A 24807-nucleotide genomic window follows, 5' to 3' on the forward strand; every position below is an offset into this window, starting at 1 on the left:
GATGTGTCCATATTTTCAAAGCCTTTTCTGTTGGGCGTGGGTGACTTTTGTTTTTAAGATGTTACAGTTGAAAGTAGGAAGTTGATAACAAATTAGCTGCTCAAGTGAAATTTATTTGAAATGGAACTGGTATATTTAATGTTTTGTGTAAGAGGAGTGGTTGTGGCTTTTAGGTTTCAGCCATCTTTGTCCTCTTGTTGTAAGTGCTTGGCTTCATTTGGTGAATTTTAACATGCTTACTTTTAGTAATCCAAAACCACAGCTGGAATCACAGCGTTATTTCGCTGAGAAGAGAGTTCAGCTTGATCTAGGTTTCCTAACTTCCTGATAGTGACGAAAGGCTTAGAATGTTTTAATCAGGCTATTCTTTGAAATAGGATATAGGTTGAATTTGCAGAGGTTCATTTTATATTGCCAGTGTCTTGAGTACTGACTAGCAAAAGGAACTTTCAGCCTTTCGCTAGGTCCCTGCTGCTTCTGTTCTGCCTTAGAAGTAAATCAGGCACAAGCACACTTGCAAATTTGAATTCTCATTGTGCTTTGCCTGACCCTTCAAAAAAGGCAGCCCATGTGCCGTGGTTCTTTATCATACTAGAAATGAAGAGGTGGGATTTATCTTCTTCTTCACGAGATTTATCGAGCATGTTGATGATACGTCTCTGGTTTATTGGAACTGTCGTATATATCAGTGCTGTTTCAAAAGCACATACTATGTGTAAGTGAGGGACACTAAGAAGTCAGACACGTGGGAGCTTCTTGTGCACTTGGGACACTTTTTGTCTTTAAGGCAGTGTATTTGCTATTTGCTTGGAGTCTTGTGGGTGGGAATCAGATTTTACTCACTATCCTATTCCCTAGAATTCGGCGTATAATAAAGCTTCAGAGGAAATTTACTGATTGCGTGAGTCCTTAATTCTTTGGCTTTAAAATAAAATAGGAGTGGGGAGCCTGGGTGGCTGAGTTGGTTAAGTGTCTGACTTTGGCTCAGGTCATGATCTCGTGGTTCATGGGTTCGAGCCCCGTATCGGGCCCTCTGCTGTCGGCGTAGAGCCTGCCTCGGATCCTCTGCCCTCCTCTCTTTCTACTCCTCCCCTGCTCGTTCTTTCTCTCAAATAAATAAATAAATTTTGAAATAAAATTGGAGAAAAAAGACATTGTCACAAAGAGAAGGGCTTTGAATGCCAGTGCTAAGATTTAGTTCAGTAGGCTGCAGGGTTTTTGAGTGTGTATGTGTGGAGTGGTGTTTGGGAAGATTGAGTTGGCAGTGAGAGATGGGAGTGGGTAAGGGTTGAGACTAATTGAACAGCTACTCTCACAGCCCTGGTGTGAGCAATGGTCAAGAACGTATGGGACTGAGAAATACAGAGTTTGGTGACTGAATTAGAAATCTTAGGTCTGTGGGAAAATGGAGTAATAGAGGAAAAGGAATAGAGACAGTATCTGGTTTGGGGACAAGATAATTAAATTTGGTAATACACCTGTTGAGTTTGAGATGTAGGCAGCTGTACGTGTGGGGAGACCAAAGTAGGGGGTGTTTGGTTTGGATGGTATCTGTGTAGGGGGCAAAAGTGAAAGGACTGTAATCTTTGCTTTATTTGGCTAAACACTGTTTAGAAATCATAAACGTTGGTTTTAAAAATCTCTATTATAGATCTTATGTTGGCCTTCCTAATGATAGTCCATTGGGTAAAAGCTTAAAGGAGAATCAAGGTGCTTGCCTGTCTTGTGTAGTTGGGAAAATCAAACTCTGGGTTAGTTTTTGGCAAAACTCTAAGATCTAAAAATCTGGCTGTGCTGTGCAAGTCAGCAAGCGTTTATTGAAGGCTTAGTCTGGGCTGTGTCTTATGCTAGGCCTTATCATAAGGAATCATATCTGATTGAGCAGTTTTATCCAGGTCGTTTAGCAAACTAGAGTTAACATTGAACGGCAAAACCTGTTCCATACCCTGGGGACCTAAACCAGTGAACCAGCTTGGAATTGGCATTCGTCACAACACAATTCTGTTGGGCCAGACGCATGATACAGTGAACAGCGTCGGAGAAACTCAGGGTAGTTGCTGTGTTGTGGCTGTGGGCCGCACACAGATTACCTCTTCTGCAGTCATCATAGTGTATTGTAATTTACTAGTTTTGGTGTTGATCTCATCTGTTGGTCTGAACTATGCCAGGGCAAAGACTGTTGTGTTTTTCATGCTGCTTTGCCTGGCGGTGTCTGTAATTTTTGTGTTGATGGTTATGAGGACGAGAAGTTCTTCAGATTTGTACTCGGGTAAAACAGTAGATCTTAGAGCGCGGCTATCCTGCTGGGAAACACCGGGTAACAGGTGAGGCAGAGTGCAGGGTAATTGAAGAGCGGGGGGGGGGGGGGGGGGGGGCTTATCTTTAGGTGGAGAATCACTGCCGTCATCAGCCAGTGTTACTGATTGGAGGAATAAAAAGGTGTTTGATCTGTCAGGTGGGAACCACTGATGGTGATAGAAACATTTACTGAGCATTTACATTATAGGCCCTGGACCATATATTATTTCCTGTAGTTACTCCTCAGGACAGTCCCATGGGGGAGGTAGTATTCTTTCTGAGAGATGAGAAACTGAAACTTAGTTACCAGGTAAACTCCGATTTTGAAATCAGGTCTTTGTTATTCCAGTTCCCATGCTCAGTCTATATTTCTGCCTCTCCCCGGGAAGAGTTCCAGCGTTAAAAACTAGACCAAACCAAACAAAGTGATTGCAACAAAGTAGCACATTCTGAGGTCAGAGAATTAAAAGCCATGATTTTGCTTGAATTCTAGAGATGATAAACTTGATAATAAGGAGAGGAGTACAAATAATGTTGACATTTCTCCTAGAGTTGCAAGAGTCCTTTTTTTCCACAGGAACGGTAATGCTAAAGTCTATTTTTTTTTTTTTCAGATTTGTTTTTATTACATGCGTATTCTAAGTAGTAATTGTGGGAAACTTACCTATATTGAGACAGAATGACTTGCTAGCACATTCTGCCATAACCCTGGGCTATTATTACTGTTTGGTGGGCCTGTTTCATTAGCCTTTTTTTTTTTTTTAAAGGCCTTTTGGCAAAATGGAACATTTAAGATCAGATTGGCAGAATGCTTTTATCAAAGTGAGTTGGTGAAGTAAAAGAATATCACAGGCTATGATGCCAGTCAATAGTGTTGGAGGGAAGGAAACTATTGTGCCAGGTACTTTACGTCCATTTCTCTCATTATTACTTGCATTTATGAACAATCAGGTTTTTTCACTTAAAAAAAACCTTTCTCTTTCCTTTTTAAGTTAGGATTTTCTTGCCTGATGTAGAAATTCTCATAGTGTCTGAGTTTTCCCTTTTTTTTCTAATTTTTTTTTTTTTTTAATTTTTTTTCAACGTTTATTTATTTTTGGGACAGAGAGAGACAGAGCATGAACGGGGGAGGGGCAGAGAGAGAGGGAGACACAGAATCGGAAACAGGCTCCAGGCTCCGAGCCATCAGCCCAGAGCCTGACGCGGGGCTCGAACTCACGGAGTGCAAGATCGTGACCTGGCTGAAGTCGGACGCTTAACCGACTGCGCCACCCAGGCGCCCCTAAATTTTTTTTTTAACGTTTATTTATTTTTGAGACAGAGAGACAGAGCATGAACGGGGGAGGGGCAGAGAGAGAGGGAGACACAGAACTGGAAGCAGGCTCCAGGCTCTGAGCCATCAGCCCAGAGCCCGACGCGGGGCTCGAACTCACGGTCCGTGAGATCGTGACCTGAGCTGAAGTCGGACACTCAACCGACTGAGCCACCCAGGCGCCCCTGAGTTTTCCTTTCTTTTAATGATGAGCTCTGTAAGCTGTGCCTAAATACGTATGTGACTTTTTTTTAATATGCAAGTTTTATTTTCTAAGTATAAACCTTAACATAATCAGCATGAGGTTCTTTAAAGGCTTAAACAACAGCTTGAGAACATGTGTTGAGGTAATATGCACTACTTAAAAAAATTTTTTTTAATGTTTATTTATTTTTGAGAGAGAGAGTGTGAGTGGGGGAGAGGCAGAGAGAGAGAGAGAGAGAGAGAGAGAGAGAGAGAGAGAGAGAGACACACACAGACAGACACAGAATGTGAAGAGGCTCCAGGCACTGAGCTGTCAGCACAGAGCCTGATGTGGGGCTCGAATTCACCAACTGCGAGATATGACCTGAGCTGAAGTCGGACGCTTAACTGACTGAGCCATCCAGGCGCCCCTATGCACTACTTTAAAAATCTTGAAAACTTTATTTAAAATTTAAATTGAATTTTAAATATTTTAAAATTTGCTTAAAATAAAAAATTTAAATTTAAAAATTAAAATGTTTAAATTAAGTCTTTGAATAAATATTTAAAATTAGGTGAAATTTAGACACCATAAAAATAATTTTGAGGTGAGGAATGTGTTTAGATTTGTGTGTTTATTTTAAAAAGTTGTAGTGTGCAAACTCTTTATGGTTTGTCTTTCTACCTTAAGAATACAAACATATTGTCACTTATTTTAATACTTAAAATTACTATATTTGGCATAGTTAGAAACTTCAGACCCCCTTCTCCCCCATTTATGGGTCAAATTGAGGTCGTTGGAGGAGAGTGAGGTTAAGAAATCTCATGAATTTTGTTTTTTGGCCTGTTAAACTTAACCACAGCAAACAAGACAATGGATGTGGATCAAGGTATTATAAAATACTAGAAAGCACATTTTTCTATGTGAGAAAATAATATTTTTAAAAAACGTTGCCTACAAAAAATTTGTGTTTTTTAACAGTGATTTTTATAACCGAAGAACTTTTATTTTGAATAGTATTAAAAGTTTCATCATGTAAAACCCAAGGTCAAGTCTTTGACTTGTGATTGTTTTATTCTCTTATTGTGAAATCTGTTTTCTCTGTAAACTGCTGTGAGATAAAGTGGGTGATGAAATAGCAAAAAAAATTTTAGGGTTGACCAATTGAACTGTGTGGCCTCTGAACTGGATTTTAAGGAACAGAGGTGGGGAGTTCTACTTTGGGTGAAAAGAAATTGAGAGGATGGGGCACCTGGGTGGCTCAGTCAGTTAAGCCTCCTGCTTTGGCTCAGGTCATGATCTTATGGTTCGTGAGTTCAAGCCCTGTGTCGGGCTCTGTGCTGACAGCTCAGAGCCTGGAGCCTGCTTCAGATTCTGTGTCTCTGTCTCTTTGTGCCCCTCCCCTGTCCATTCTCTCTCTCTCTCTCTCTCTCTCTCTCTCAAAAATAAATAAACTTACAAGATTTTAAGAAATTTAGAGGACAACTCAACAGATCCTTTTCACCTTGGCTAGTAGTCTTTTGGCACTAGGATATATCAGTGTCCACCATGGATGGACAGTTAGTCAGTGGGAGATAATTCTAGGTAGCCTGGCAGAATTCAACGGGTGAACCCTCTCTTTGACTCTGTATCTCTGTTTTCTTTCACTTGGTGTTGTCATCTTCTGTTGGTATCTTGACACTTACCCTTGATATGTCTGTCCATAGTCTCCAGTGTCTGTTAGTTAATCCTTACATTTGTAATTAACAATATTGTGTTAAACTAGGCGGGATGTCAAGTATTCCTCATACTGAGAATCTCCTCGTTCCCTGGAGATCTTTTTCTAGTGTCCCTGCCAAATGATTGTGCTAGATTATGAGCCTCTTGTCTTTTTGGGTAGATTGCTTAGATGTTTCAGCATTTGGGCCATTGCCATTGAACAGCATCCCCTAAAGCTGAGTAGTCTGTGCATATCTTGAAGCCTTTTTCATTATATTTGGAGTTCACAAAGACTCAACGTGTTATGTACACAGTCAAAGGATCCCTTTCTTTGACTAGAACTATTTTCCATTTTTAAGAACTGGGTTCCAGTGTAAAACAAAACAAAACAGCATTCAGTCAGTTGCTCTTTACTAATACTGTGTGTGGTACTTGATTGTATGTGCCCCCTAGATGGCAACTTGCAGAAGTTTGTGACACATCTTTACTTTGTTTTGTTTCAGAAGATGTTTGGAGTGGAATTAGGGGAAAAAAAAATACATAAGATAGGTGGTAATGAGATGTAACCGTGGGGAAACTAAGGGTATGTCAGCAAAATGAAGTGGGTAATTTTAGAATTTATAAATATGTACCAGACTGGTAGGTTACAGAATTTGCTCTGGGTGTCCTTGTGGCCAAAGAAAAGAGGGAAATGTGGCAAATTATGGGACTCTTCGTAAGAGAAAACCACAGCAGTTATTCAGGAAGAGATTTCAGTTTCAGATGTGTTTGAAGTGTTTTGTAAAGTAATGTGGTGATACTGGTTTTCAGTGCACTTTTCTGTTGCTGCACAAGAGTGACACATCTTTTGTGTGTGTGTCCATTTTCTCTGAGGCAACGGCATTTACTGAATACTTTCTATAAGGCTGAGCCTGATTACAGAGTTACGCTTTTGGGTACTGTGGAAAAAATACTTAAAAACAAGTTCTAGCACTTGCTTAGGATCTATCCGTTCTAGGGAGTGGCTTAACGTTCATAGAGGAACATAGGCCTGCCAATTAATACACTTCCAAGAGCATAGTTAGTGCTGAGGATAGGGTAAGTAACGTTTTTGTTTTTTGGTTGAGGAATTTCTGGCCCTCTTTGCTTTGTCTTTTACATTCAGTTTCTTCGTCTTTGGAATATGGTAAGGAGCCATGGTGAGAGTGTGGCTTTGGCTCAGTGGACTGCTCTGGCAGTTTGCGCCCTGCCTGTTACTGTTTTGAGAAGTGATGGTCAGTGATTGGCATTAGATAGGATGAGTTTACTGTTTGGAAATTGGACTGAAGACCTTGGGCCTGAAGGGTGTACCTGGCATTGGTGATAAAGTCTGCAGTTGAAGAGTTACTGGACCTACTGCAGAGGAACGCTCTTCCATGTCTTTTCCATGTCATATTTTTGGAGAACTGTGGATTTTAAAGTGCCTTAGTAATGCTTTCAGAAGACTTGGTCTATTTAATGCCCTCAGTAAGTGCTCTTTTATGGTTAAAGTACCCTTCTTAGTGTTTTTATGAATCTCATCGGGAAAATTCTTAGGCTTGTGGAAATTGAGGGCCCTAAAGATTTTTTTTATAACTGCTTTATTGATACATAATTCATCCATTTACAGTGTACAATCCATTGGTTTTTAATGTATTCACAGAGTTGTCCAGCCATTATCACAGTTTTAGAACATTTTCAGCACCCCAAAAAACTATATCCAGTAACTTTCACTTCCAGTCCTTGGCAGCCGCCAGTCTACTTTCTGTGTCTGTGGATTTGTTGGTTCTGAACAGTTGATATAAATGGAGTCCTACAATGTGTAGTCCTTTGTGACTGGCTTCTTTCACTTACCATCATGATTGATTTATTATTTATTATTAACATTTTTTTCTAATGTTTATTTTTGAGAGTGAGAGACAGGGACAGAGTGCAAGCGGGGGAGGGGCAGAGGGAGAGGGAGACACAGAATCCAAAGCAGGCTCCATGCTCCCAGCTGTCGGCACAGAGCCCAGTATGGGCTCTCACAAACCGTGAGATCGTACCCTGAGCTGAAGTCAGCCGCTTAATCAACTGAGCCACCCAGGTGCCCCTAGCGTCATGTTTTAAAAATTTTTTTTTTTTTAACATTTATTTATTTTTGAGACAGAGAGAGACAGAGCATGAATGGGGGAGGGGCAGAGAGAGGGAGACACAGAATCGGAAGCAGGCTCCAGGCTCCGAGCCATCAGCCCAGGGCCCGATGCAGGGCTCGAACTCACGGACTGCGAGATCATGACCTGAGCTGAAGTCGGACGCTTACCCGACTGAATCACCCAGGCGTCCCCCCTAGCGTCATGTTTTAAAGGTCCTTCCATGTTACAGCATGTGTCAGGACCTCATTTCTTTTTATTGCTTAATAATAATGCATTATATAGGGATACACACCACATTTTATTTATCCATTTGTCGATTGATGGACAAGTTTTTGTATACAAGTTTTTGTCTGGATGTATGCTTTCATTCCTTTTGGGTACCTAAAGATTTATTAAACATTTCTTTTAATGTTTAATTTTGAGAGAGAGAGAGCACACGCCCACGCGTGTGAGCCGGGGAGGGGCAGAGAGAGGGAGACACAGAATCTGAAGCTGGCTCCAGGGTCTGAGCTGTTATCATGGAGCCTGACATGGGGCTCGAACTCACAAACTGTGAGATCATGACTTGAGCCCAAGTTGGAGGCTCAACCGACTGAGCCACCCAGGCGCCCCTGGGTACCTAAAGACTTTTTTTTTTTTTTTAATTTTTTTTAACATTTATTCATTTTTGAGACAGAGAGAGACAGAGCATGAATGGGGGAAGGTCAGAGAGAGAGGGAGACACAGAATTCGAAACAGGCTCCAGGCTCTGAGCTGTCAGCACAGGGCCCGATGCGGGGCTCGAACTCACAGACCGCGAGATCATGACCTGAGCCGAAGTCGGACGTCCAACCGACTGAGCCACTCAGGCGCCCCTACCTAAAGACTTTTAAAAGGGCATAAGTTTCATATGTACAGATACAGAAATAATGGGAATTTTTTTCACTGATGCCAGTACTTTTATTTATTTAATTTAATTTAAACATTTTCATTTATTGATTTATTTTTAAGGTGGTTTTACCTTTTAAAAAAAATTTTTTTTTAAGTTTATTTATTTTGTGTGTGTGTGAGAGAGAGAGTGTAGGTGCAGGGGAGAGGCAGAGAGAGGGAGAGAGAGAGAGAGAGAGAGAGAGAGAGAGAGAATCCCAAGCAGGCCCCAAGCTGTCAGCATAGAGCCCCATGGGAGGCTCAATCCCACAATCCATGAAATTATGACCTGAGCTAAAATCAAGAGTTGGACGTTTAACTGACTGAGCCAGCCAGGTGCCCCACGGTAGTTTTACCTCTTAAAAAAATTTTATTTATTTATTTATTTAGAGCATGTGCACGCACAGCTGGGCAGGGGCAGAGAGAGAGGGAGACAGAGGATTCCAAGCAGGCTCTGTGCTGTCACCGCCATAGTCTGATGCGGGGCTTGAAGCCATGAACCATAAGACCACAACCTGAGCCGAAGTCAGATGCTTAACCAACTGAGCCATCCAGGCGCACCCGTGGTTTTACCTTTTTAATGACTGATTCAGACCCAGGATCTGAATCACAAATTCCAGATGTCTGGTGGCACTTTTCTGTAGGCCTGTTTTTTTGTTTTTTGTTTTTTTTAATGTAAGCTCTAGGCCCAGTAAGAGTCAAGAATTGCATGCTTTACCAATTGAGCCAGCCAGACACCCCTGTTTTTTTTTTTTTATAACTTTTAAATTTTAATTTTGTATGGAAGTATAGTTGACATATTAGTTTCAGGTATATAACATAGTGAGTTGACATAAACATGAAGTGATCACCACGATAAGTCTAGTTACCATTTGTCATACAAACTTATTACACTATTATTGACTGTTCTGTATATGACCCTTTACTGTGCCATGACTTACTTGTCTCATAACTGGAAATTTATACCTCTTAATCCCCTTCACTTCTTTGCCTATCCTCTACCCCATCCCCCCACCACCTTGTTCTCTGTATTTATGAGTCTGTTTCTGCTTTGTTTTGTTGGTTCACTTGTTTTGTTCTTTAGATTCCACCTATAAGTGAAATTGTACCGTGTTTGTCTTTTCCTGTACCATTTATTTCATTTAGCAGAATACTCTCTGGGACCACCCATGTTGTCACAGATGGAAAGGTTTCACTTTTTCATTTGTGGCTAAGTCATATTCCGTTGTAAATATATGCACAACATCTTTATTAATACCTGCATCTATCAGTGAACACTTAGGTTGCTTCCATATCTTGGCTATTGTAAATAATGCTGTAGTGAACATATGGGTGCATATATCTTTTCGAAATAGTGTTTTATTTTCTTTGGATAGATACCCACAAGTGGAATTGTTGGATTGTATGGAATTCCTAGTTTTAATTTTTTTGAGGAACCTCCATACTGTTTTCCATAGTGGCTGTACCACTTTACATTCCCACCAACTATGCACAAGGATTCCCTTTTCTCCACAACCTCAGCAACACTTGTTACTTGTCTTTTTTTTTTTTTTTTTAAATTTTTAAAGTATTTATTTATTTAAAGTTGATGCACTTGAGAGAGAGAGGGAGAGGAAGGGAAGGGCAGAGAGAATTCTAAGCAGGCTTCTGCTGTTGGTGCAGAGCCTGATGCGGGGCTCGATTTTATGAACTGTGACATCATGGCCTGAGCTGAAATCAAGAGTCAGATGCTTAACTGACTGTGCCACTTATGCACCCCACTTCTTGTCTTTTTGATACTGGCCATTCTGACAGGTGCGAGGGAGTATCTCACTGTGGTTTTGATTTACATTTCTGTGATGATTAATAATGTTGAGGATCTTTTCATGTGTTAGTTGGCCATCTGTTTGTCTTTTGGAAAAATGTCTATCCAGGTCCTCTGCATTTTTAAATCAGATCATTTGTCTTTTTGGTGGTGAGTTGTACGAGGTCTTCATATATTTTTGTATGTTAACTTCTTATTAGTTATCTCATTTGCAAATATTACCTCCCATTCAGTAGGTTGCCTTTTCATTTTGTTGATGGTTTCCTTTACTATGAAAACGTTGTTTTAGTTGAATGTAGTCCTGATTGTTTATTTTTGTGTTTTTTTTTTTTTTTTTCTTTTTGCCTTTGCCTGAGGAGATGGATCCAAAAATACATGCTGAGACTCATGTCTGAGATTTTACTGTGCCTTTGTTTTCTTTTAGGAGTTTTATGGTTTCAGCTTTTACATATAGGTCTGTAATCCATTTGAGTTTTTTGTTCTGTATGGTATAAGAAAGTGGTCCAGTTTCATATTTTCGCCTATAGTTGTCCAGTTTTTTCAACATGATTTATCAAAGAGACTATCTTTTCCCCATTGTATATTCTTGCTTCCTTTGTTATAGAGTAGTCGACCATGTATGTGTGGATTCATTTCTGGGCTCTCTAGTCTCCATTGATCTGTGTCTTTTTGTACCAGTGTCATACTGTTTTGATTACTACAGCTTTGCAGTATAGTTTGAAATTTGGGAGCATACCTCCAGCTGCTTTGTGCTTTCTCAAGATTGCTTTGGCTATTTGGTGATGGTGGTTTTTTTGTTTGTTTGTTTGTTGGTTGGTTCTGTACACATTTTAGGATTAATTTAGTTTTGTGAAAAATGTTCTTGATATTTTGATAGGGATTGCATTGAATCTGTAGGTTGTTTTGGTATGTAGACATTTTAAACAATATTCTTCCATTCTGTGAGCATGGTATACTTTTCTATTTATTTGTGTCATCTTCAATTTTTTTTATCAGGTCTTACAGTGTTCAGAGTACAGCTCTTTTACCTCCTTGGTTAAGTTTATTTCTAGGTGTTTTATGATTTTTGATGCAATTGTAAATGAAATTAAAAAAAATATTTGAGAGGGAGTGTGAGCATGAGTGGGAAAGGGGCAGAGAGAAAGGGAGAGAGAGAATGCCAAGCAGGCTCAGATCATGAACTGAGCCAAAATCAAGAGTCAGATGCCTGACTGAGCCGCCCAGGCTTCCTGAGCTTGTTTTCTTAATTTCTCTTTGTCATAGTTCCTTGTTAGTGAATAGAAATGCAACAGATTTCTGTATGTTAATTTTGTATCCTGCAACTTTACTGAATTCATTTATTTTAATAGTTTTTTGGTGGATTCTTTAGGGTCTTTTCTGTAATAGTATCATGTCATCTGCAAGTAGTGACAGTTTATTTCTTTCTTAGCAATTTGGATGTCTTTTATTTCTTTTTCTTACCTCCTGTGGCTAGGGCTTCCAGTTCTGTGTTGAATAAAAGTGGCGAGAATGGGTATTTTTGTCTTGTTCCTGATCACAGCGGAAAAGCTTTCAGCTTTTCACCCACAAGTATGATGTGATGTTAGCTGTGGGTTTGTCATAAATGACCTTTATCACATTGAAGTATGTTTCCTCTATACCCGTTTTGTTGAGACTTTTTGTCATACGTGTGCCAGTGCTTTTTAGAAATAAGCTTGGGAGGGTTAGTTTATTTACAACTTTACACCATGGATTTGGAATTTTTCTTTTTTTTTTTAATTTTATTTTTTTTAATTTACATCCAAATTAGTTAGCATATAGTGCAACAATGATTTCAGGAGTAGACTCCTTAGTGCCCCTTACCATTTAGCCCATCCCCCCTCCCACAACCCCTCCAGTAACCCTCTGTTTGTTCTCCATATTTGAGAGTCTCTTATGTTTTGTCCCCCTTCCTGTTTTTATATTATTTTTGTTTCCCTTCCCATATGTTCATCTGTTTTGTCTCTTAAAGTCCTCATATGAGTGAAGTCATATGATATTTTGTCTTTCTCTGACTAATTTCGTTTAGCTGGATTTGGAATTTTTCTAAGCAATAAGTTTTACTGAAACTGATAGTGTCTTTCTTCTCTATGAAGTGTTTTCAGGTTAACAGCATAAATAAATTTGTTTACAACCCTGGGAAGAGGTATACTTAAATTATAGAGAACAGGTGTTTTCAGGTAACTGTATTATTTAGATGTCACAATATACAATCAGTTGATCCACTAATGAAATATCATTTTTCTCTGTTAAAGGAAGTTCCCTAAGGACTTTAACAAGGGAACAGTTCATTAACCTAATTCTAGGTATTGTATGTATTTAAAAGCACCATACCTGCTGTTAATTAAAAAATGTTCTTTAATTTGCTAAGAATTTATTGATTCAAATTGTTCTTTTTTCCCCAGTTGGCCAAATTAAGGAGATCCTACTTGTATGTGTCAGAAGCCCAGTAAAATGCAAACCAATGAAATTAATATATTGTTCTTTCTATGAAGAAACTTAGTTTCATGAACTGAGGAAGAAATTATAAACAAATTTTTTTCCAGATGAGAATTTCAGTGAGTGTCTACTCAAATGAGTGCTAAAGCTGGGGCTGTGGCGTGTTTGGGTAACACAAATCAGATGAGACTCATTGTGTGTGTGTGTGTGTGTGTGTGTGTGTGTGTGTGCGTGTGTGTGTGTGTGTGTGTGTGTGTGTGTGTGTGTGTGTATTTCATTTTATTAAAAAAATTAAAAAAAATGTTTGTTTTTGAGAGACACAGAGAGATAGAGCTCAAGCAGGGAAGGGCAGAGAGAGAGGGAGACACAGAATCTGAAGCAGGCTCCAGGCTCCGAGCTGTCAGCACAGAGCCTGACACACAAACTGTGATGTCATGATCTGAGCCGAAGTTGGATGGTCAACCAACTGAGCCACCGAGGCGCCCCATTTTATTTTTTTGAGTAATCTCTAAATGCAACTTGAACTCAGGACCCCAAGATCAAGAGTTGCATGTTCTACTGATGGAGCCAGCCAGGCACCCCAGACTAATTTTATATTGAATACAGTTCCTTCAGTTGTTAATTTATTATCCAGAAAATGGACTTAAAGCTCTTTGTATCCCTGAAGAGTGGTGCACATGGAAGAGGACTGGGAGGAAATACAGCAAATTATTGCTTTTATTTGGGTGGGTGGGGAGATTATGGGTAATTCGATTTCATCTTGTGTTTTGTAGTTTCCAAATTTCAAACCCTGAAATTTTTCTAGGTTTAAACCACCTGGCTGGCTTAGTCTATGGAGCATGTGACTCTTGATCTTGGGGTCATGGGTTCAAGCCCCACATTGAACGTAGAGCTTACTTACTTACAAATAAATAAATAAAATTGTTAAAAAAAATTCAAAGAAAAATACATGTGTAAAAAAAGAGCTTAATTTATTGTACTGAATTAAGGGAAAGTGAATTGGCCAATACATTTGCAGTGGAATTTTGGTATTGAAAAAGATCTTGGAAATCATTTGACTTTTTTTCTGATGCAGTGATCTCCTTTACGTTAATTATCTCTGTTTTAATAAAAAAATGTTAGTGTTTTGAGCAGAGTTTGCTAGGATAGGTTGAGTGTATCCAGTGAGATCTAGAAGTAATTTTAGTATTGAGTACTGCCTTTCTGTATCTAGAAGTAATAATGACATGTAATTCATAAGCTGTGTGCTGGAACTGTTTTAGTCTTTTTTACATATGATTTGAATCTCCAATAACTCTTTTGGTTTTCATCGTTTCCATTTTACGAATGAGGAAATGCAGGGTCAGAAAAATGAGCTATCATGCTTTATGGTCTCAGATGATGTATGTTGAAGGTGATTACCGTGTGCTCTTTCTACCAGACCAGTCTGTTTGGAGACCTACCATTCTTCTTCATGGCGTATTCAACTTTTCCCTAAAACGCACACACAGTCCTGTTTTTACACATCACACATTTTAAGCCCTATCTGCTGTGCATATATTAAAGTTTAGGGACACCAGTAAGAGTTTAGTTTGTATGTCTAATTATATGTATGTCCTGGATGCATAATAGGTCTTCAGTGAGTGATATGATGTTGTTCAAAACTGAACTTGTTTAGTGTCTGTCATTCCCTACAGCCTGTTTCTGTGGTGCCATCCCCATTACAGGCAACTTAAGAATCTTAGATTCCTCCCTCCAGCCTCCCAACAATTCCAAGGTTATATTTATACTGCCTTATTTGATAGGCTCATATTTCTTGCCAGGACATTTACCGTAGTCTTCTGGTTGGTTTTCTGTGCTCCCCCAGCCCCTCCCTCTCCACCCCCCCCCCCCCCCGCCATGTTCTGTGTTGCTGCTGAATTGGTATTTCTGAAGACGCAAATCTCTTGTCTCAACCTTGCCTAAATTTTGGTATTTTGTTTTTCAGTTGCTTTTAGAATAACTTCCAAACTCTTCAACATAATTTAGGTCCTTCATGTTTTGAGCCAGTTTACCAGTCTTTACTGTTACCCTAGTTCAGCTATATTGAAGTATTTGTAATTTTCTGAACATACATGCTAATTTTGTAGTGTGTGTGATTCCTCAACAGAGTTGTGCTATTTTATTTATGCAGTTTTCTCTGTTTGGGACTCTTTTCTGTTTTCATCCACTTAGCCACTTTCTCCTCTTTCAAGTTCCAACTAAAGTATCTTCGTCTCTGGTAAACTCTCCTCATTATTCCACTCTTTTATTGAAGGTTGGGTGTCTTGTTGGTGTTGCTGTCATACTTCATACTCATTGAAACATTCAGCTTCCTGTATTAGAGTTAAATATTTACTTTTTCTGTCACCATTGGGTGCTAGGAAGCTGGTTCAGTAAACACATTCTTGGGCTTAAGTCCAGACCTACTGAATCCAAATCTCCAGTGATGAGACACAGTTCATGTGTTTTTTTTAAAAAGCACTCCCTGGTGATCCTCATGTGCCCTTTGGTTAAGAACTACTGTGATGGTTCCTCTTGAAGAATCTTTTAGCCTTGTATCTCCAGCACCTGGCAAGTAGTGTTTACCTCATAAATGATGAGTGAATACAGTATGTTTTCAGAGCACATTGAAGAGACTCATTGAGTGGAGTGTTTTATTTTCAAGGGTATTAAGATTGTATTTTGAATTGATAAGGTCTAAGGTGTAACAGAATGTATGGTCTTGGAATACTGAGAGGCTTTTGGGCTTGAAGATAAGGAGCCAGTTAGCATTTCTTGAAAGGTTGTGTTAAAGAACTTTTAAATTCTTATCAGCTCTGGTTTTATGCTTTTTCTTTTTGTTTTGCCCCCCCTCCTCCCCCCCCCCCCCACCCCTTGCCCCTATTTGACATTTCTTGAAACCCTAAAGGATAGGCAAACAGAAGGGGCTGGAGGAGCAAGGTTTACTTTCTTTAATTTGTAAAACATTAAAACTTTGTTTCTGTTCACAGTTACATCGCTTACTGGAAAACAGTGCTGTACTTTTTCAACCTAATACATTTACAAGGTTCATTCCTGTTCTCTGAAGTGAATACTCTGTACTAGCATAGTTGAAGATCACATACTTATGAACATAGGATCAAAGTTGTAGTTTAACCCTGTCTTGTCAGCGGTTAATTGCTTTTAAGATTAGTGACTCGGGCGCCTGGGTGGCGCAGTCGGTTAAGCGTCCGACTTCAGCCAGGTCACGATCTCGCGGTCCGTGAGTTCGAGCCCCGCGTCAGGCTCTGGGCTGATGGCTCAGAGCCTGGAGCCTGCTTCCGATTCTGTGTCTCCTTCTCTCTCTGCCCCTCCCCCGTTCATGCTCTGTCTCTCTCTGTCTCCAAAATAAATAAAACGTTGAAAAAAAAAATTTAAGATTAGTGACTCATTTTTCCTATTTGAAGCTTTTTAAGAGGTACTGTTTGGGTTCAAGCTTTTTATTGGGGTATAGTATAAGGTACAAACTGTGAATTTTATTTTTTATTTTATGTGTTTATTATTTAAATATTTATTTATTTATTTGTTTGTTTGTTTGTTTGTTTGTTTGTTAAGTGATCTCTACACCTAGCATGGGGCTTGAACTCATGACCCCGAGATCAAGAGTTGTATACTCTGTTGACTGAGCCAGCCAGGTGCCCCCAAACTGTGATTTTTAAAAGGTTTTGTGATGTAGTTCACATACCATACAATTCACCCATTTGTTTATTTAAAAAGTTTTTTTAATGTTTATTTATTTTTGAGAGAGAAACACGGAGCATGAGTGGAGGAGGGGCAGAGAGAGAGGGAGACACAGAATCTGAAACAGGTTCAAGCCTCTGAGCTGTCAGCACAGAGCCCAGTATGGGGCTCAAACTCAAGAATTGCAATATCATGACCTGAGCTGAAGTCAGATGCTTAACCGATTGAGCCACTCGGGCGCCCCACAATTCACCCATTTAAAATGTACTATTCAGGGGCGCCTGGGTGGTTCAATCAGCTGAGTGTCTGATTTTTAATTTTAGCTCAGGTCATGATCCCAGCGTTGTAGGATTGAGCCCTACGTTGGGCTCCACACTGAGTGAGGAGCCTGCTTAAGATTCTTTCTCTTTTTTTCCTTCTGCCCCTCTACCCTGCTCTTCCTCTCTTTCTCTTTCTCTCTCTCAAAAAATAAAATGCACTGTTCAGTGGTTCTTAGTATTCACAGAGTTGTGCAACCATCACTACAATAAAATTTTAGAACATTTTTATTATGCCCAAAAGAAACCGTGTACCCATTACCAGTCACTGTCCACTTCCCTCATTCCTTTAGCAACCACTAATCTACTTTCTGTCTAAAATGGAATTTTTTTATGATCTAAAAATTTTCATTAACTTTTTCAAAGTAAAATACTTCTAACAGCACAGGTCATTTTCTTTCTAGATGTTTTCTGTGTGTATATACATAAACACAGGTTCATGTGTTTTAGTTTTAAGCCAAGTGGGAACATTCTAAGTATATGACACATGTACACAGGTGCCTTTTTGCCCTTAATACATTGTGGCTATCCTTTCAGGTCAATAATGTTTGATTCTTCTTTAAGGGCCTTAGTGCATGGAGCTACAGTGATTTATTTTGACTGACTTATCTCACATTAGTGAACTTTTAGAGTGTTTTCAGCTTTTGACCTTCTAAACAATGCTATAGTAACAATAGGTAGTTTTATTTTTGTATTCTGCGGTCATTTCTTTTTTTTTTTTTTAAGTTTTTATATATTTATTTTGAGGGAGAGGGAGAGAGAGAGAGAGAGAGAGAGAGAAAATGAATGAGTGGGGGAGGGGCAGAGAGAGGAGGGTAGAAGATCTGAAGTGGGCTCTGTGAGCCTGGTGCAGAGCTCCAACTCCCGAACTGAGCGATCATGACCTGAGCCAAAGTTGGGCACTTAACCAGCTGAGCCACCCAGACGCCCCTCTGCTATCATTTCTTTAGACTGTATTTACAGAGGTGAAATTGACAGATCAAGGAAAAGAATGTATTTAAGATTTTGATACATATTTCCACATTTTTCTCCAGATTTCCACGTTGTTCTACGAATTTAAAGTTTTACCAACATTATACGAGTATTTATTTTCTCTGTTGGTATATATATTATTTTCGTAGATTTTTTTTTTTTTCTTTTTTGAGCGAGAGAGAGAAAGAGGGCACAAGTGAGTGACAGGCAGAGAAAGAAAATCCCAGGAGAGACAGAGAGACAGAGAGAAGCAGGGCTCATCTGAAGTGGGGCTGGTGCTCACCTAATGTGGGTCTCGAACTCACCAAGCGTGAGGGCTAGGGCTCTAAGGCTAGAATTTTTCTTTTTTAAATTACCTTTATTGAAGTATAAGTACATAATAAAATGCACACATTTTAGATGTATAATATGATAGTTTTGACACAGAGTATTCACCCATGACAGGATCACTCTAATCATAATGACAGTTCCCATCTCTCCAAAAGTTTCATGGGCCACTTTTAATTCCCCAGCAGCAACTGCTGATTTGCTTTCTGCCTAGGCCTAGACTTTAATTACTGTATTTTAATGGCATTTGGAATGACATTAAAACAACTCTTGTTATTTCTAGAATCACAGGTATACCCCATGCCCTAAGGGATGAATGCTCCTCCATAGATGGCTGTAAAAGTTGCTCCCTCACCTCCTTCCAAGTCCTTTGTTTAAATGTTACTTTTTCATTGAGGCCTTCCATGAATACTATTTAAATTATAGTTCTGTCCCCCTTCCCTGCTTTTTCTCAGTGGTCTTTATACCATTTTGTAGTTTTCTGTACTTTCCAAAATGTTTGCAGTGAGGGTTTATTGTTTTTAGAATTCAAAATTACCTTAAACACGTTATTTTTAACGGGAGGAAAAAACTCCTATGTGTTTTGGTTTTTAAATCCAGTTTCAAACATTATTCCATGGCACTCACGACACCCATAAATAAGCAAGTTTAAAACCTGATAAATTTGCTATAGCTGAAGTTCTTCTCAACCACAAGAGGGAAACTTGCATGCTTCATGACCTCACAGTAATACAAACTGTATTAAGGGTAAGGAACTAAAGGTAGTAACTGTGCTCAAAAAAGGAGCAAATGAAGGTTTACTGTTTGCATAACATCAGGTGGAATTCTATACAGAATTAAGCCACATAAATTAATACCTGCCAGTGTTTAAGAGATTATTTTGATTAGGACTTCTTACTTTTTTTTTTTTTTTAAGTTTATTTATTATGAGAGAGCACAAGCAGGGGAGGGGCAGAGAGAGAGAATCCTAAGCAGGCCCCGTGCTGCCAGCACTGAGTCTGATGCAGGGTTTGAACCCACAAACTGTGAGATCATGACCGAGAGTCTGAGCACCTAATTGAGCCACCCAGGTGCACCCCCCACCACCACTTTTTTTTAATTCAGAGGAGATAAAACTCTGAAATATATTCTCCCACAGATACAGTTTTGGATTTATGTATTATGTACTCTTTTAGGATCATAAAGTCCAGAATGAGCTATTTGATGTGCTTGGTAGCTGCCTTCTTAATTATGTTGCTGTGATTTATCTGGATAGATTTACTCAGTGAGAATTCCTTATTCCCTTACATACTACAATGGAATGTTGAAACAAGGGAGTAGTAAGGGTTTGTGACAAGGCCACTAAATGGAGGAAGACATTTTGTAGGCCTCCTGGTTGAAGACTTGATAGATAATCTGTTTCTTGTGCCAGTTGTTTGTAACTGTAACAATAATAATGAAGTGTTTAACTCAAGAAACTTTATCGCACCAGTGTTTATTCCCTTTACGCCGCCTGACCTGGATGGCTCAGTCGGTCGGTTGAACGTGCAACTCTTGACGTTGGGGATGTGAGTTTGAGCCCCACATTGGGTGTAGAGATTACTTAAAAAAAATACGTATATATGCAGATATGTTAAAACAAGGGTCATTTTTATTGACAGTGAATGTAATTTTGTTTTCATTATGGGCCAACTAAGGAATCTTTCCATGGTTCAATGCCATTCTGTGTATCCTCATAAACAGGGATTTAAAAATCAAATAAAATGTTTTTCCCTCCCATTAAAAATAACTTGTAGGTACTTTTGATTTCTAGAATCAATAAATGCTCATTGTAAATATTTTGGAAAGTACATCCAATTACAAAATTATAAAAACATGCAGGAAACCAACCAACTAACTGTAATTCGGTCTTCTGTAACCTTTTATGATAGGTCTATCTGGTTTTTTACTAAAAAAGTTTAAAAATGTAAATAATTATATATTTATAGACAGGAAAATCTCTTTGGTGCTAATAACAATAATGATTGCTTCTTGAGTTTTGTCTTTTTTTTTTTTTTTAATCTTATGGGTAGTATGAATTTTTACTAATTATTTTTCTGTTTTGGTTAACCACTGGAGAAGTTAGAGATAAATTTATGGCTCATTTCTAGCAAGTATGTTGGACCCAATTGCATACATTTTATAAACAAGGCTCTTTCTTCTCATTTTCCCTTTGCCTTAATTTTCTCATTAGTTGAATTTACTCGAGTTTGTAAGTCACTCTGAATCCTTTTTGGAACAAGTTCAGGTAAAGTAAAAACATTTCTGTGATTATAGGTTTCTGTCTTTTTTTTTTTTTGGTCTAACATATCAAAATATCCTATGACAGAATATTTCCGTAGATAATTTTAAGGTTTTATAATATTCCATTATATTTAATGGTCTCATTCTTTTCTGTATTATTTCCTGATATTGGTCATTTAGGCTTCTAAATTTTTACCATTGTAGGTGGTTCTGTAATGAATATTTTGTTCATCAATATTTGCAGTTTGAATTATTTTCTTAAGTCTTAGAATGGGAAAAATACTGCTAGATGTTCATAAAGCTATTCTACCTCTTGTGTAATTATTCCCCCCCCCTTTTTTTTTTTTAAATTTTTTTTTCAACGTTTATTTATTTTTGGGACAGAGAGAGACAGAGCACGAACGGGGGAGGGGCAGAGAGAGAGGGAGACACAGAATCGGAAACAGGCTCCAGGCTCCGAGCCCTCAGCCCAGAGCCTGACGCGGGGCTCGAACTCACGGACCGCGAGATCGTGACCTGGCTGAAGTTGGATGCTCAACCGACTGCACCACCCAGGCGCCCCATATTTTTCCCCCTTTTTAAGATACAATTTGTGTATAGTAAAATATGTTATTTTGGTATGCACTTTTATAGGTTTTGACAAATGCAGATATTCTTGTAACTACCATGATCAAGATCAGTTTGACCCATCCCCACATTCCATGCAGCCCCTTCATAGTCACTTCTTAACTCTGTTCCCAGCCGCTGGTAACCATGAATCTGTTTTTTGCCCCTTTAGTTTTGCCTTTTCCAAAATGTCATATACTGTAAATGTATGTAGTTTTGAATCTGTTTTTTTTTTCACTTAGCATAATGCATTTGAGAATCTATGTTGTTGTTTATAACAATACATTGGTCCTTTTTATTGCTCAGTAGTGTTCCATTAAATGGTTTTGTGACTGTTATCCATTTTGTGTGCTTAATTTTAATTCTCTCAGCTGGAATGCTTGGTACACTCATTACTTGAAAGATGGAATGTGGGTGGCATATTTTTGTTACTTTTCTATATTGTGTTTCTGTAGTCTTTACATGTGAAAGACAGTTGTATCAAGACCAAATCTTTGGCCATAGTTTGTATGTTTTATTGTCTTTGGCATGTAGTATTTTATTTTCTTTATTTATTTAAAAAAATTTTTTTTAACATTTTATTTATTTTTGAGACAGGGAGAGACAGAGCATGAACAGGGGAGGGTCAGAGAGAGGGAGACACAGAATCTGAAACAGGCTCCAGGCTCTGAGCTGTCAGCACAGAGCCTGACACGGGGCTCGAACTCACGGACTGGGAGATCATGACCTGAGCCGAAGTCGGCCGCTTAACCGACTGAGCCACCCAGGCGCCCTGGCACGTAGTATTTTAGAGAACCAAGAGTAAACCCCTCCACTGGAATACTTAAGGAATACTCCAACTTTAGGATAGTTTGTTCAGGATGTGATTTTTATGTGCTATTTGAGTGAGACCTTTTGATCTGCATTGGTTTTTTTTTTTGTAGCTTGAGAAAAAGGTTCTTTTGGTTATATATTTGCTTATTTTAGGGTTTTTTTTTTTCCCCCCTCAGGACTATCTTTTTTATGGAACTATCATTTTTTAAAAAAATTATTTTTTTTTCTTTATTTTTTTTAATTTACATTCAAGTTAGCATATAGTGAAACAATGATTTTTGGAGTAGATTCCTTAATGCCCCTTACCCCTTTAGCTCATCTCTCCCCCCCCCAACCTCTCCAGCAACCCTCTGTTTATTCTCCATATTTTAAGCCATATCTTCATTATTTCTTTATAGTGGCCTTTTCTTTTTTAATGTTTATTTATTTTGAGAGAGAGAGAGAGAGAATAAGCAGGTAAGGGACAGAGAGATTGGGAGAAAAAGAGAATCCCAGCAGGTTCCACACATGGAGCCTGATGTGCACGGTTCAAGTCCATAACCCTGGGATCATGACCTGAGCCAAAATCAAGAGTCAGACATTTATCTGACTCAGCCGCCCATCTGCCTGTCCCCCTCCCTCCCTCCCTTCCTTCCTTGCTTCCTTCTTTCCTATTTTATTTTCTAAAGAGAGTGAGCGAGTGGGGGAGGGGCAAAGAGAGAGGGGGACAGAGAATCCTAAGCAGGCTCCATGGTGACAGTGGAGAGCCCAATGTGGGGTTCGAACTTAACAACTGTGAGATCAGGATCTGAGCTGAAGTTGGACACTTAACCAATTGAGCCACAAGCACCCCACACCTGTCTTTTTTTAATTTAAAATTTTGATTTAGTTATTGTCAACTCACATACTATTGTAAGAAATAATACAGAGTATAATAATACAGTGTACAATCCTTTATACACTTTGCCAAATTTCTCCCCAGGGGTAACATTTTACAGTATAACATTTGTAGATAACATTTTTTAGGTAATGTTGTGTAATATGACATTACAACTAAGATGCTGACATTGATAAAAATCCATCCAATCTTACTGAGTTTTTCCAGTTTTGTTTTTAATTAAAAATTTTTTTAACATTATTTATTTTTGAGAGACAGAGAGAGAGAGTGTAAGCAGGGGAGGAGCAGAGAGAGGGAGACACAGAATCCAAAGCAGGCTCCAGGCTCAGAGCTGTCAGCACGGAGCCCTATGGGGGCTCGAACCCACGAATGGTGAGATCATGACCCGAGCCGAAGTCAGATGCTTAACCGACTGAGCCACCCAGGCACCTCTGATTTTTCCGGTTTTGATCTCATTTGTGTGTGTGTGTGTGTGTGTGTGTGTGTGTGTGTATTTTAAATGTGGTATTGGAGTTTTATTAAGATAAAGGGCCTCTTTCTTTCTTTGTTATTTTAGAGAGAGCGAATAGGGGAGGGGGCAGAGGGGCGGGGTGGAGTGGGGGGCAGAGAAAAAAAGAAAATCTTAAGCAAGCTCCATGCTCAGTATGGAGCCCGATGCAGGGCTTGAACCCACGAACTGTGGGATCATGACCTGAGCTGAAGTCGGAAGCTTGCCCAACTAAGCCACCCAGGTGCCTCTGAGTAGCTCTTTTTATAACCACATCCACCTTCTTCTTGAGGGGTAGGGGATAGGGGAGCTCCCCCCAAACTCTAATTTCTTATTCTCCAGTTTTGCAATTTTGTCTTTTCCAAACTATTCTGAATGGAATCATCGTATTACCTTTGGGGATTGGCCTTTTCTTGGTCTGCAGAAGGTCCTGGAGACTTAGCAAGTTGTTGCATATAGTAGTTCATTCCTTCTTGTTGCTGCACACTGTGCTATTTTGTAGATGTACCACAGTTTGTTTCACCTGTGGAAGGGCATCTGGGCAGATTCTGGTTTTTAGTTGCTGGAAATAAAGCTGCCGTGAGCATTCATATTCAGGTGTTTCTGTGACCATAAGTTGTCATTTCTCTGGGATAACTGCTTTAGGAGTGCAAGTGCTGGGTCGATCATAGGATAGTTGCATGTTCAGTTTTTGAAGAAACTGCCAAATCGTTTTCCAGAGTTGGCTGTGCCATTTTGCGTCTTACCAGCCATGTTTGGTCTAATTTTTCTGAACCCTTACCAGCATGTGGTGGTGTTACGTTTTTTTATCTTAGCCATTCTGATAGGTACGTGATGGTATCTCATTGTGGTTTGAATCTATATTTCCGTGATGGCTAATGATGGTCAGCATCTTTTCACGTGAGCAGTTATCTTTATTTATTTTTTTTATTTTTTTTTTCAACGTTTATTTATTTTTGGGACAGAGAGAGACAGAGCATGAACGGGGGAGGGGCAGAGAGAGAGGGAGACACAGAATCGGAAACAGGCTCCAGGCTCTGAGCCATCAGCCCAGAGCCTGACGCGGGGCTCGAACTCACGGACCGCGAGATCGTGACCTGGCTGAAGTCGGACGCTTAACCGACTGCGCCACCCAGGCGCCCCAGTTATCTTTATTTTTTAATGTGGGTTTTATTCTTATTATTTATATGATCTTAATTATTGATAAAAATGTTAAATTCTGTTTGATACATTTTCCCTGGTCCCTTTATCCAATAACATTTGTGGAACTCTATTTATAAGTTTGATAAAAGATCTTTAATTTATAGATCAGCATTAATTTAGCATGTATTCACTTGGAAAAATTTAAGAATGATTTATTTTTAAACTAGATTTGGCAAACTGTGGCCTCTGTGCCAAATCTGGCTTGCTGCCTATTTATGTATGGCCCTTGAGCTAAGAATGGTTTTTTACCTTTTTAAATAGTTGAACCAAATCAAAACAAACCAAACCAAAGAAAGATATGATAAAGACCCTGTGTAGCCCACAAAGCCTATATTCTTTGGCCTGTTACAGAAAAAGTGTGCCAACTTCTGTTTTTTAGATAACAGCTTTATTGAGCTATTTTTCACATACCTTAACATTTGTCCTTAAATTTGTAATTCAGTGGTTTTTAGT

At 39.1% G+C, this 24807-nt stretch overlaps 1 protein-coding gene across 17 annotated transcripts in view; it reads left to right on the forward strand.

Annotated features, from left to right (window-relative positions):
* The window catches only part of PUM1 (pumilio RNA binding family member 1), a 134079-nt gene that overhangs the window by 5965 nt on the left and 103307 nt on the right, over positions 1–24807 (forward strand). Inside the window, exon 1 of one of the 17 annotated variants that reach the window (XM_047868765.1) lies at positions 18912–18924. The exons of the other annotated variants lie outside the window; for them this stretch is intronic. The gene's annotated coding sequence lies outside the window, so the exon portion shown is untranslated. Of the gene's footprint in view, positions 1–18911; positions 18925–24807 lie in introns of those variants that run through there. 17 annotated transcript variants of the gene reach the window in all.

Source organism: Prionailurus viverrinus, chromosome C1, assembly GCF_022837055.1.
Source record: "Prionailurus viverrinus isolate Anna chromosome C1, UM_Priviv_1.0, whole genome shotgun sequence".
Lineage (NCBI taxonomy): Eukaryota > Metazoa > Chordata > Mammalia > Carnivora > Felidae > Prionailurus > Prionailurus viverrinus.